Source organism: Aquila chrysaetos, chromosome 2, assembly GCF_900496995.4.
Source record: "Aquila chrysaetos chrysaetos chromosome 2, bAquChr1.4, whole genome shotgun sequence".
NCBI classification, from domain to species: domain Eukaryota; kingdom Metazoa; phylum Chordata; class Aves; order Accipitriformes; family Accipitridae; genus Aquila; species Aquila chrysaetos.
Genome location: NC_044005.1, coordinates 50,107,566 through 50,118,869, shown reverse-complemented (window position 1 = coordinate 50,118,869; position 11,304 = coordinate 50,107,566). Strand labels below are relative to the sequence as shown.

The following is an 11,304-nucleotide window of genomic DNA, read 5'->3' as shown; positions in this document are numbered from 1 at the left end:
AGAGGGTACCTGGCTGGCCAGGTTCTGCACGGATAAGTAGGCTGAGGGCAGAGCCGACTATGCCTGCTCAGGCACCAAAGATTAGGTATAAAGATTAGGTATAAGGTGCAGATATATTTGTGGTTGGTTGAGAATAGTCATCAGTTGATGAAGATCACAGATAAGATGGCTGAATGTTGAAGCATTAGGCTGTAATCTTTTTTACAGAGGTTTGATTCCTCTTCTTATTGGCTCTGTGGTGAAATTCATGTTGAGTTGCAAGCTCATCAATGTATGCTAAGAGTGTGCCAGAGCCTGGTAGACAGAAGTCCACTGGTTTGGGCATCTAGCTGTTAACTAGGAATTTGTGGGATCGAGGCCCATCTGTCTAGGTGAGGTCCTACCTTAATTAAATCACCTGGGTTGCGTTCGGGAGATGCAGGGTAGTATCCTGCAGATCTTAGTAGAAACTAAGAGGGTTTAACTCTTGTTTAAGGCTTTGAAGGCCTTCAGTTTAGGTTATCCTAAGTTTCTAGATGGTGGTTAGGATTATAGGGGAGAGTGGTAAGAGCGAGATTGATAGGGAGGCGAGGATGGCAACCAGGGTGCTTGTTGATTTGTTAAATGCCATTGTTTTATGTAGTTTGTGGAGTTTGGTGGCAGTGTAATTGTCAAGTAGTATACAAGGCGAAGGCAGAATAGTCCTAGTAGTGAGAGGATGGTGATGATTGTGGCTGTTGTGGCTATTTCTTGTTTAGTAAGTTCTTGAATAATAAGTCATTTAGGCAGGAAGCCTGTTAGTGGGGGAAGCCCTGCTAGGGAGAGTAGGGCCAGTATGAGGGTTGCGTTTAGTATGGGGGCTTTTGTTCATGAGGTTATTACTGTCATTAGTTTTAGAACTTTGGTTGTGTTGAGAGTGAGGAATATGGTAGCGATTATTAGGGAGTAAAGGTAGAAAGTTAATAATAGGGTGAGCTTGGGGCTGTAGATAATGATGGTAGTTATTCAGCCTAAGTGGGAGACAGATGAGTAGGCTAGGATTTTTAGAATCTGTGTCTGATTCAGCCCCCAAGGCTGTTGAGGCAAGGGCTACAGTGGTTAGTAGCGTTGGGTTGAGTGAGTGGGATGTTAGGAAGAGAATGGTACTTGGGGGGAATTTCATTGTTGTTGATAGTAGTAGGGCAGTAGTTAGGGATGAGCCTTGTAGTACTTCTGGGAATCAGAAGTGGAAAGGTACTAGTCCTAGTTTTATTGCAATTGCTACTGTCAGTAGGAGGTATGATGTTGGGTGGGTTAGCTGGGTGATATCTCGTTGCCCTGTGGACCATGCATTGGTTGTGTTTCAGAAGAGGACTTGTGCTGAGGCTGTTGCTTGTACTAGGAAGTACTTGATTGTAGCTTCGATGGCTCGGGGATGGTGGGATTTTGAGATGAGGGAGGTGATAGCAAGGGTGTCAAGTTCTAGTCTGGTCCAGGCTATCATTCAGTCATTGCTTGGAATTGTAATGGTTGTGCCTAGGATTAGGCTTAGGAAGGAGAGTAATTTTGTGTGGGGGTTCATTAGCAGAGGAAGGGGTTGAACCATCATTTTCGGGGTATGGGCCCGATAGCTTTATTAGCTGACCCTGCTAGGAAATAATATAAAGGAAGTATGGAGGGTTTTGATCCCTTCTGTGTAGGTTCGATTCCTGCTTTTCTAGGGTTCAATCTTTCTTAGGAAATGAGAGGGTTGGTATACCTCTATGTTCACTTTATCATAGTGACCCTTTGCGTTCAGGCACATTTCCTTAAGCAAGGAGGTACTCCTGCGTAGCAGGTTGGTATGCTAATGTGCCAGAGGCATAGTGCTAGTGTCAAGGGTAGGAAATTTTTTCAGAGAAGGTGCATGAGTTGGTCGTAGCGGAATTGTGGGAAGGAAGCGCAAATTTATAGGAAGCCGGAGAAGAGTAAGACCTTTGTGGCTAGGGCTACTGGAAATAGCTCTGGGGATAGACTGAGTGAGCTGGGGTTTAGGAATAGAATTGTGGTTAGTGTGTTTATTAGCTGGGAAGAACAGGGTGAATGGCCCTGCGGCACACTCTACCTTGAAGCCAATACTAGTTTAGACTCCCCCTCTGTGAGGTCAAATCGGGTGCAGTTTGTTTTGGCAAGCATAGAGATATATCATATTATTGTGAGGGGCCAAGAGAAGACCAGGTATTTCTGGGTGATGGCAAGGGTGTTTAGGGTGTAGTTCCCGCTTAGTATGATCATGGACAGAAGGGTAATGGCTAGTGTTACTTCCTAGGAGATAGTTTGTGCTCCTGTTTGTAGCACCCCAATTAATGCATATTTTGAATTTGAGGCTCATCCAGATCACAGGATTGAGTAGACTGCTAGGCTAGATATTGCTAGGAGGAAGAGTAGTCCTAGGTTTAGGCCGGTAAGGGAGAAAGGGAGGCAAAGGGGATTCAGACTGTGATTGCTAGGAGGAGGGCTAGCATGGGCGTTATGGTGAAGAGAAACAGGGAGGAAGTGGATGGGAGGGTGGGTTCTTTCATAAATAAGTTTTACACTGTCTGCTACAGGTTGTAATAGCCAAAAGGAGCCTACAATGTTTGGGCCCTTTCAGACTTGCATATAGCTTAGGACTTTTTGTTCTACTAATGTTAGGAAGGCTACAGCAATTAGAATTGGGACAGCATAGGATAGGGGTATGATGAGACAGGTTAGGGTAGGGGGTCAGGTCATGGGCAGGGGAAAAAAGAAAGCTAGGGAGAAGATTTGAACCTCTGGATAAAGGGCTTAAGCCTTTTGCATTTGCCAAGCTCTGCCGTGCTAGAGGTCCTTTTCTAGGATGTGGTGGTGTGGGTAGTCCCTTGGTAATTTTGTTGGGCTCATTAGTTGGGAGGAAGGCATGCTTGTAGTATTGGCCTTACTTTTCCAGTCCTTTTGTACTGGGGAAAGTTCACCATAGATAGAAACTGACCTGGATTGCTCTGGTCTGAACTCAGATCACGTAGGAATCTTAATCGTTGAATCGTTGAATAAACAAACCCTTAATAGCAGCTGCACCATTAGGATGTCCTGATCCAATATCGAGGTCGTAAACCTCCTTCTCAATATGGGCTCTTGGAGGAGATGGCACTGTTATCCCTGGGGTAGCTTGGTCCATTGGTCAATTATATTGGGTCTGGTTACTATCAGTACATTGAGGGGTTGCTCTCGGTTAAGAGGTGTGGTCCTATTTTTGGAGGGTCTGTTTTTCTCCAAGATCACCCCAACCAAAAAATGCGGGCCAGCGTTTTGGGGGTGGTAGGCCTAGTAGGCTTAGGTTTATGTGTGGTGGCTGTTGATTTTTAAGTTCCACAGGGTCTTCTCGTCTTATGTGCTCATCCCTGCTTTTGCACAGGAAGATCAATTTCACGGACTATCTGCAAGAGACAGTTAAGGCCTCGTTTAGCCATTCATACAAGTCCCGATTTATGGGACAATTGATTGCGCTACCTTCGCACGGTTAGGATACCGCGGCCGTTGAACTAAGGGTCACTGGGCAGGCATCACCTTCAATACTTGGTTTGCTGAGGGCTATGTTTTTGGTAAACAGTCGGGTCTTGGGGTTGCCTAGTTCCTTTTGCAGATTTTAGTCTTTCTAGTGGGCGCTCCTGGGTTGGGTTAACAGGGTGGGTTTAATATTCAGTCTTGTTAAAATCGAGGTATTAGTTGTACTCTATTAATAATGTAATGATATAAGATTGTGCTTGAGACGGGGAGAGTCCCCAGTTACTCATTCTAGCATTAATTCTCCTATTGTGATAGGTTGACCTGCTGGTCAGAAGGGAGTCATAGTGGTTTTGGATTTTTAGGTGTAGAGCTTTGATGCACTCTTTGTTGGTGGCTGCTTAAAGGCCCACAGTTTGGAGGGCAGGAGTTGAGTGGTTATCCGCTATGAGAGATTGTGTTCTTTCTTAAAGGAGCTGTACCCTCTTTAAATTGCTCTTGATTCATTACATGGTGGCTAGATTGGGTGTCCGTGGAGGAGAATTAAGAGAGAACTTAAGACTCATTTCACAGGCAACCAGCTATCACCCAGCTCGATTGGCTTTTCACCTCTACTAACAAGTCACCGCAGTCTTTTGCAGCAGAGGAGGGTTCGCTCAGGGGTAGCTGCTTCTAAGTAGCTTACTTGGGTTTCGGGGAGGCAAGCTCAAATTCGTTTTGCTTGGTTATTCTTGCTAAATCATGATGCAAGAGGTACAAGGATTTATCTTTGCTGTATGCTGCTTGGGGTTTCATTGTTATTTCATCTTTCCCTTGTGGTACAAATCTCTATTGCACCAAATAGGCGTCTTTTCTATCACCTATACCCATTTGGAAGAATGTTTTAGTTTGGTGGTGAAGTGGGTTCTTTGCTGTTTTTAGTTGTGGTGTGGCTGGGCTAGAGGCAGACTTCAAGACAATCTGGAGGGTGGCAGATATCTTTCAGGTGTAAGCTGAATGCTTTACATGTTATAGCTACGCCCTGGTATGCTAAGTGCACCTTCCGGTACACTTACCTTGTTACGACTTACCTCATCTTCAGCTGATGGGTTTATTAGCTGTGGGAGTTTGTAGCTTGCGAGGAAGGTGACGGGCAGTGTGTACGCGCCCCAGTGTCGACTTAAAGGGGGCCCCATTGTCCGGCTTTACTGCTAAATCCGCCTTCCAGGGGCTGTTTCACGCCCCCTTCCGTGTGATTTTCTACTTTAGAAAATGTAGCCCATTTCTTCCACTCCGTGGGCTATACCTTGACCTGTCTTTTTAGCGGGGCTGGAGGCTATTTGGCTCACTGTTGGTCTCTCAGGGGAGGTGAGCTGGCGACGGCGGTATGTAGGCTGTTTTGGCAAGGAGGGGTAGGTGTATCGTGGGTTATCGATTATAGAGTTTTAAGTGTTTGTGCTCGTAGTTCTTGGGTGTATACTTTGGTGGGGTAAGCATCAAGATTTAGGGCTAGGCATAGTGGGGTATCTAATCCCAGTGTGTGCCCTAGTTTCATGGGGTTTAATCAATCTAAGGGGGCTAAGATCATCTTGAGGGTGACCTTAGGTGCATCTTGGGCTTATGACAGCTCGGCTGCATCTTGATCTTAGTTGTTGAGATAACATGGTACCACTCTTTATGCCATGTACAGTTAATTTGGGTTTCTTGTGTGGCTGCAGTGGCTGGCACAAGATTTACCAACCCTGGGTGCTGCTATAACTAAGTCAAGTTTACACTTATTGCTTAATGTTAATTACTGCTGAGTACCCATGGGGGTGTGGCTAAGCAAGGCGTCTTGGGCTACAATCATGGATGTGCCTGATGGCCGCTCTTTGCATCTTAATAATAAATGAAGAACATTCACACTGGGGCACGGATACTTGCATGTATATGCTTAGCATGAATTAACAGTAAGGTTAGGACTAAGTCTTTTGTCCTTGGGTGCATGTAGCAAACATCTTGGCATCTTCAGTGCCATGCTTTGCTGTAAGCTATGGGGACGTTGTTTGTTGTTTGTTTGGGGGGGGGGTTCTTTAATAATTCGTGGGGTGTTATGTGTGTATGTGTACAGAATGTGTGATCATTGATCTTATGAATGTAACTCCAGTGTTGATGATGTGTGAAAAAAGTGTGAATAAAATCTGTGATGAAAATACAGTGAATATTTAGTCAAAAGTTACTAGTGTTTTTCGGAAAGCTAGACGAAGTGTAAAAGTAAGAAATTACATCCTACAAGCATTCATCAAATAGCAGCATAAATAAGAGTCTGTGGCACACCATAACCAAATGGAAAACAAAGTGCATCAGTGTCAAGATGATTCCTCATATACTTCAACTGTTTCATTCAGTAACCCCTGAGGACCAAAGCTAGGCTGGAACGAGTTGTATACTCAAGTCTTAGATTGCAATTACCTCGGTGCACTGGAAGGGCTGCCTGAAGACACCCCCGAAAAAAGGGACCCAATAGTGCCAAGGCTATCCGGATGCCACGATCACGGGTGAGATGTTGATATATAGCCTACCAGATGTCTCGGTGAAGAGAAAAGTGTGAGGATTAACCAGAGCATGGCCTTGATAGAGGAACCAGAGGCACAAAAGTGCAAGTCGTGTGAGGGGTTTAGGGGGAATGAACGGTCCTGAAGCTAGACATATAGTATCTTATATGTGGCGGGTTGCTGATTTCATGCGAGAAGAGTGATTAATAAATAACCTGGTATGTCAGCCACAGGTACGGCAAGAGACAGAGGCGTCGCTTTGACCTGAGACCATGTGGAAGTTGTAATCAAGCACTGCTGTAGGGAAGAGGAAATGCTATGCACAGTGTATCACTAAAATGGGCTTAGTACAGATAGTTATTCTAGTTATCATGGATTATTCTATTCCCTGAAAGTAGAAATAATGTTAAAGAAAATATATCCATTTACATATTAATAAATACAGTACATACATTAAATGTATTACCTAGATTAATGCAATATAATGGGATACATAATGTAATGCAGTCATACATCGGATGCTATGTGTGGTTTTACAAAAATTAGAGAGACTAACTCCTGCAGGCAACCAGCTTTCCTGGAGCAAAGATTGATTCTGTCTTCTCTTTCATTTTAAAGATCCAGACCCCAGATGATGTCACCTTTTTGCCAGTTACACCCCCGTCAGCACAGTTAACCTCATCCAAGAACGCGGGGTGTCAAAGGCTCTCAGCTCCAAGAAATGTCTCAGCTGGCTCTTGGCTCTCCTTGGCTTCTGGACACAGTGCACGTGTGCACAGAAGCCAGTCACTATCTCCTGTCAAAGCTGACATCCCAATCTGTAGAGCTCTCATCACAAGGATTGATTTTGATTGTGAGGTTTTTGACTTTCCCACATACAATGATAGCCCCACGTGCTGCAAACATAAATCCTGTGCAAGCTGCACATGGCGGAGGTATGATCCAAATTCTTGTTCTGCTTGCTCGCAAAAGAACATGACCTCCCTTGTTTCTGTCACTCCTTTTAGCTCAACACCTTATTGATTAAACACTTTGTTTTCATTTGGCTTTTGCATCCTTGACCTAATTTCGTCCGGGGTAGGGAAGAAGACTCATATAAACAAGTCTTGAGAGAGTTGACCTGTTTACTTCTATGTTGGTATTCTGACTGTCGAGCCCTACTGAAAACAATAAATCGCGGAATAACTTTCATTTAAGTAGAGACTCTTAGCAGTACATTGACAGCATTTTAACTACTTTGGTCACTTCAGAGCATTTGACCATGAGCAGACTCAACCTTGACATTTTAAGATAATAAAGCAATTAAGATGGGCGTTGCATATTAAGTATTATTTTGTTTCCTGAGCAGAATTCATAATATAGGCCCATCTAAGCATGTCACAGCTGTAGTCTTAAGCACAGCCTGAGCATCATCCTCATGCTGCACATTTAACCTAGTGAATATTGTGCTTTCTTTGGTTTTGGCAGCGGGAGACAGGAAGCTCTCGAGGTCCTCATGTGGGCTCCTGAATGCTGCAGCTCCTGGTGAGAGAATATGCAGAAGGAAGGTCCAAGGTCTTCACATAGGCTTTGTCCTTGTTGCCCTTCCCCCTAGCAGGCAGAGGAGAGAGCACCAAAAGTCATTTTATGTAATTGCTTCAGGTTGCCCGTCCATACAGTGGCATAACACTGCAGTACAGAGTGCCGAGAGGCTTTGTGGCAATGCAAACCCTACAAAGCTCAATTGTTCCGTGTTGGTGCTTAATTTGAGGAACTGTGTAAAAGGGCAGTTATAGAAATGCAATGTATTTCTTACACTTAGTTCTGTCCCAGAATAAAAAGCTTCTGGTGTAGAACCGGTGAAGGGACCTGTAATGCCTGTATCTGCCTCGGTGATTCCAAAATCCCAATGAAGTCCTTAAAGACAATCTTTAATGTAAGGACAGGGAGTCAGAGAGGGGTGCGGGTGGGTCCCGGTGATCTGAACGGGGGGGGCTGATGCAGCACACATGCCCATGCAGCTGCTTTTCCAGCCTAGAGACACCCAGGACCAGCTCAGCTCCTCCAAACCACTACTTGCCATTTTTTGTGGGGCAGATTACGCTAAGCCACGTCTCTAGTCCCACTCTGTATCTGAGGAAGTTCAGATGTCTGTTCAAATCCATCTCAAAGCTTAAAAAATTAAATGTATATTTTCTCCATGATGCCTTTATTTGTTTGTGCTGTCTCTTGTTATCTCCCTGGTCTGTTTTTTTGTGACTCAGTGGAAAATCAGCTCCTGTGATGGCTAACAAAGAGCCAACAAAGAGGAAGGGAGAGCTCACTTCAGTAACTCGTCACTATGTTTATTTTTCTCTTCTTTGGGGGATATATTTTGTGAATCTCACTAAACTGTTTACAGAAAGTTTGACAGCTAGGCAGAAAGTCATTTGCAAGGAAACTGGGCTAAATTAAAACAAAAATGTTGGTTAGTTTCCCAGAAGAAAAAGAGCTCTTTTCTGTAATGTCTGTGCTGCTCTTCCTCTCCACCCACACTTTGGGGGAGTTCAAATGTGATAACGGGGAGCTGAGCAGGGATGAAGACTGAATGAACTGTAGCTGGTCTGGAAGATGGGGAAGCTCATTTATCCCCCAAAACTTTTTGGTTTTTTCTGATCTTTAGTTTGAGATCAATGGGAAGGACACAGTCCTACACAAATCAGAAGTTATGTGGAATGACAGTGTATAGCCACAACAAAAATAATAAAATTCTACTGCATTGACTTTCCTGAGTGTCCACCAGCTCTTCCCAGCTCTCAAGGAGAACTCAAAGACCTCTTTAGACATCATGAAATAACTTATCTTCACAGCACCCCTTTCTGCAAGTGGAGAAACTGAGGCATGGGCAAGCTAAGTGGCTCATCCAATGTCGCAGAGGGGAAATGCAGTAGGGCCAGTTGTAGAAATTAACACCTGCATTACCTGTCTCGCCAAATTATTGGATGCAAGAAAGGCTGCGGGAAAGACTCACCCTTACGCTTTTGTATTTCATCGTTCCGGATAAAAGACACACTTTGTGCGGCACATGGTAAGCACAACATGGAGCCTCTTACACTGCTCTTAAGTTGGCTGCCAGGAGTCCTAAACCTGTCTCAGGCTTTTGGAGGATGATGAGCAGCACCTCTTTCCCCAGTGAGGTGGAGGAGGCGTATCCTACCAGAGCACATGGCAGAATGTGCAGCCCAGCTACAGCAGAACTGTAAATCATATCTTTATTTTGTAGTTCTACAGCCTAAGGCTCCAGCCACCCATCAGAGTTACTCCTCACTGCTGCGCAGTTCAGTGGCCAGGCACAGGCTTTCCAGGCTGAGGAACTAAGTATTGCTTTGGGCCAGTTAAACTATGCAGTAACTGAAATGCTCTCCTGTTTGTAGGTAAAGTGTTTGGATTTCATTTAGAGATAAAATACATTTTGATTTAACAAAAGTGTTATGGTATTTTTAATAAAGCCTACTGAACGTAAAAATGTTTATGGTGCTTAGATATTGGGCAGATTCAGCTCCTGACTCCAGTCGTTAACCTCTGAAGGGTATTTTCCCAGTTCCTTTTAAATCACGTGCATTAACTATCGCTTGCTTCTGACTCTTTATTCATTCCTTAAGAGAATGCTAGTTAAATACCAGATAAGTAAATACGTAATCAATGAGACATTTATTGAATGTTAATGCTGTATTTAATAAGGCTTAGAAATTTAAATGGGTCACATTAAGATGTAGAGTGCGCAGCAGGGAAACTTCTCAATGTCACCAGCCACAATCACAGAAAAATCATGAGCTGGGGCCTTCAAAACTGGGACACCTTCGTGACTCAGATGGGAGGGCGTTCTTTTGTTTCCTGCTTCTCACCCCATCAGCGGGAGGGCTCCTGACAGGGAACATCGCCACTGCAGAACGGACTGTGGTGTAGGGATCGCTGCGGTTGCAGAGACCCCAACTGGCAAGTCCATCTGAGTGTTAATTTAGGCTAGTCATGCAAGTGTGGCAGTATTCCTGTGCTAATAACCTGAACCTGGGCTTCCGAGCTCAGACAGGGAGCCTGGCTAATGCACCTAGATCACATCCAGGCTCAGCTGGCTTACCTTCAGACAGTTTGGCTGTCCTTACATACATCAAGGTAGACCCTATTTATTTTCTTCAGTGAAGACTGAGAGTATCAGTCAATAACTTGATCCCAACAGCTGGAATGTATAGAAAAACTATTACAACAGGAATTGCAGCCACAGTCAATGCTCCCAGCAGAGACATCTGCTGGATAGAGCTAGGAGGGGTGGAAATCTCATCATTTGAGTCACTTAAAATTGGACGAAGCAAAGCCCTAGAGAATGCGGAGAAGGAAGAGTCCCCACAAGCGAGGAGAGAGCCTCAGTGTGGCCTCATGTGAAAGACTATACTGTCACCTGAGGTGGGACCATACCGGTCCTCCGTAGGAGACTTGCTCCCCATATGTGGCTGGAGGTTGCACCCTGGAGCCCACGGGGTGCCGCATACGCTGATGTGTACACTGCTGGTTCGGCACGCTATTGTACGGCCCTAAGCGACTGAGTGTCAACCAGGGACGGCCCTAAGGGCAAGCTACAGGCTCCCTGGAGTGCCTGGTGTGGGTAAGAGCTGGGCAGAGCTGAGAAACCCTGCACCATGCAGGCACACAGCAGAGAGGACCTCCTCTGGCAGGACCCACGGGCCAAAGGAGAGGGACTGGGACACTGCTCCCTGTTTCTCACCACCTCACAGCTTCATGCAGAGGCGCAGGACACCTTCAAGGAGGGGAGAGGCCAGGGGAAGAAAAGTAAAGGTCCAGGGAATTCATACGTTCCTTTCTTCTGTGTCTTCTCCCTCCAGCACTCTTGGCAGCCGGAGGGGCTCCTCTGTCCTTGGAAAGAATCCAGCTGCCTCTCCAGGGAACGCAACAGAGAGAAGATGTTAGGGGCCTGGAAACTGGGTTTGCTGTTTAAGCTGGTCCTTTTCTCTGCTTTGCTTAGAGAGAACTGAACAGCTGGCTTTCCACTGGCACAGCGGGGTTTTTTACCTTAAGACTAATTAGAACAGTTTCACTGGCAGTGCAAAAGCTGCACTTTTTTAGGACTTGCTGAAAAGTTTAAGATGTGTCCTGGGTGTATTTTTGCAGTAGAAGCTAAATTTTATGACCATTTTTTTTCCTTCCTGTAACAATAGCAACTCTACCTTTAGCCTGGCCTCATTTTTTGAGTCAAGTCTGGTCCATCTCAGTTTGTAACTGGGTCCATCACAGGACTGCCTAAGTGCCTGAAGGACACGTTAAAGGGAGGATATTTTTAATAGAGAGGGTATTTAACCCC

General features: G+C 45.0%; 1 pseudogene; it reads right to left on the bottom strand.

Moving 5' to 3' along the window:
* Positions 1-496: 496 nt before the first annotated feature.
* On the bottom strand, positions 497-2,199 carry LOC121232453 (annotated as a pseudogene).
* Positions 2,200-11,304: the final 9,105 nt, after the last annotated feature.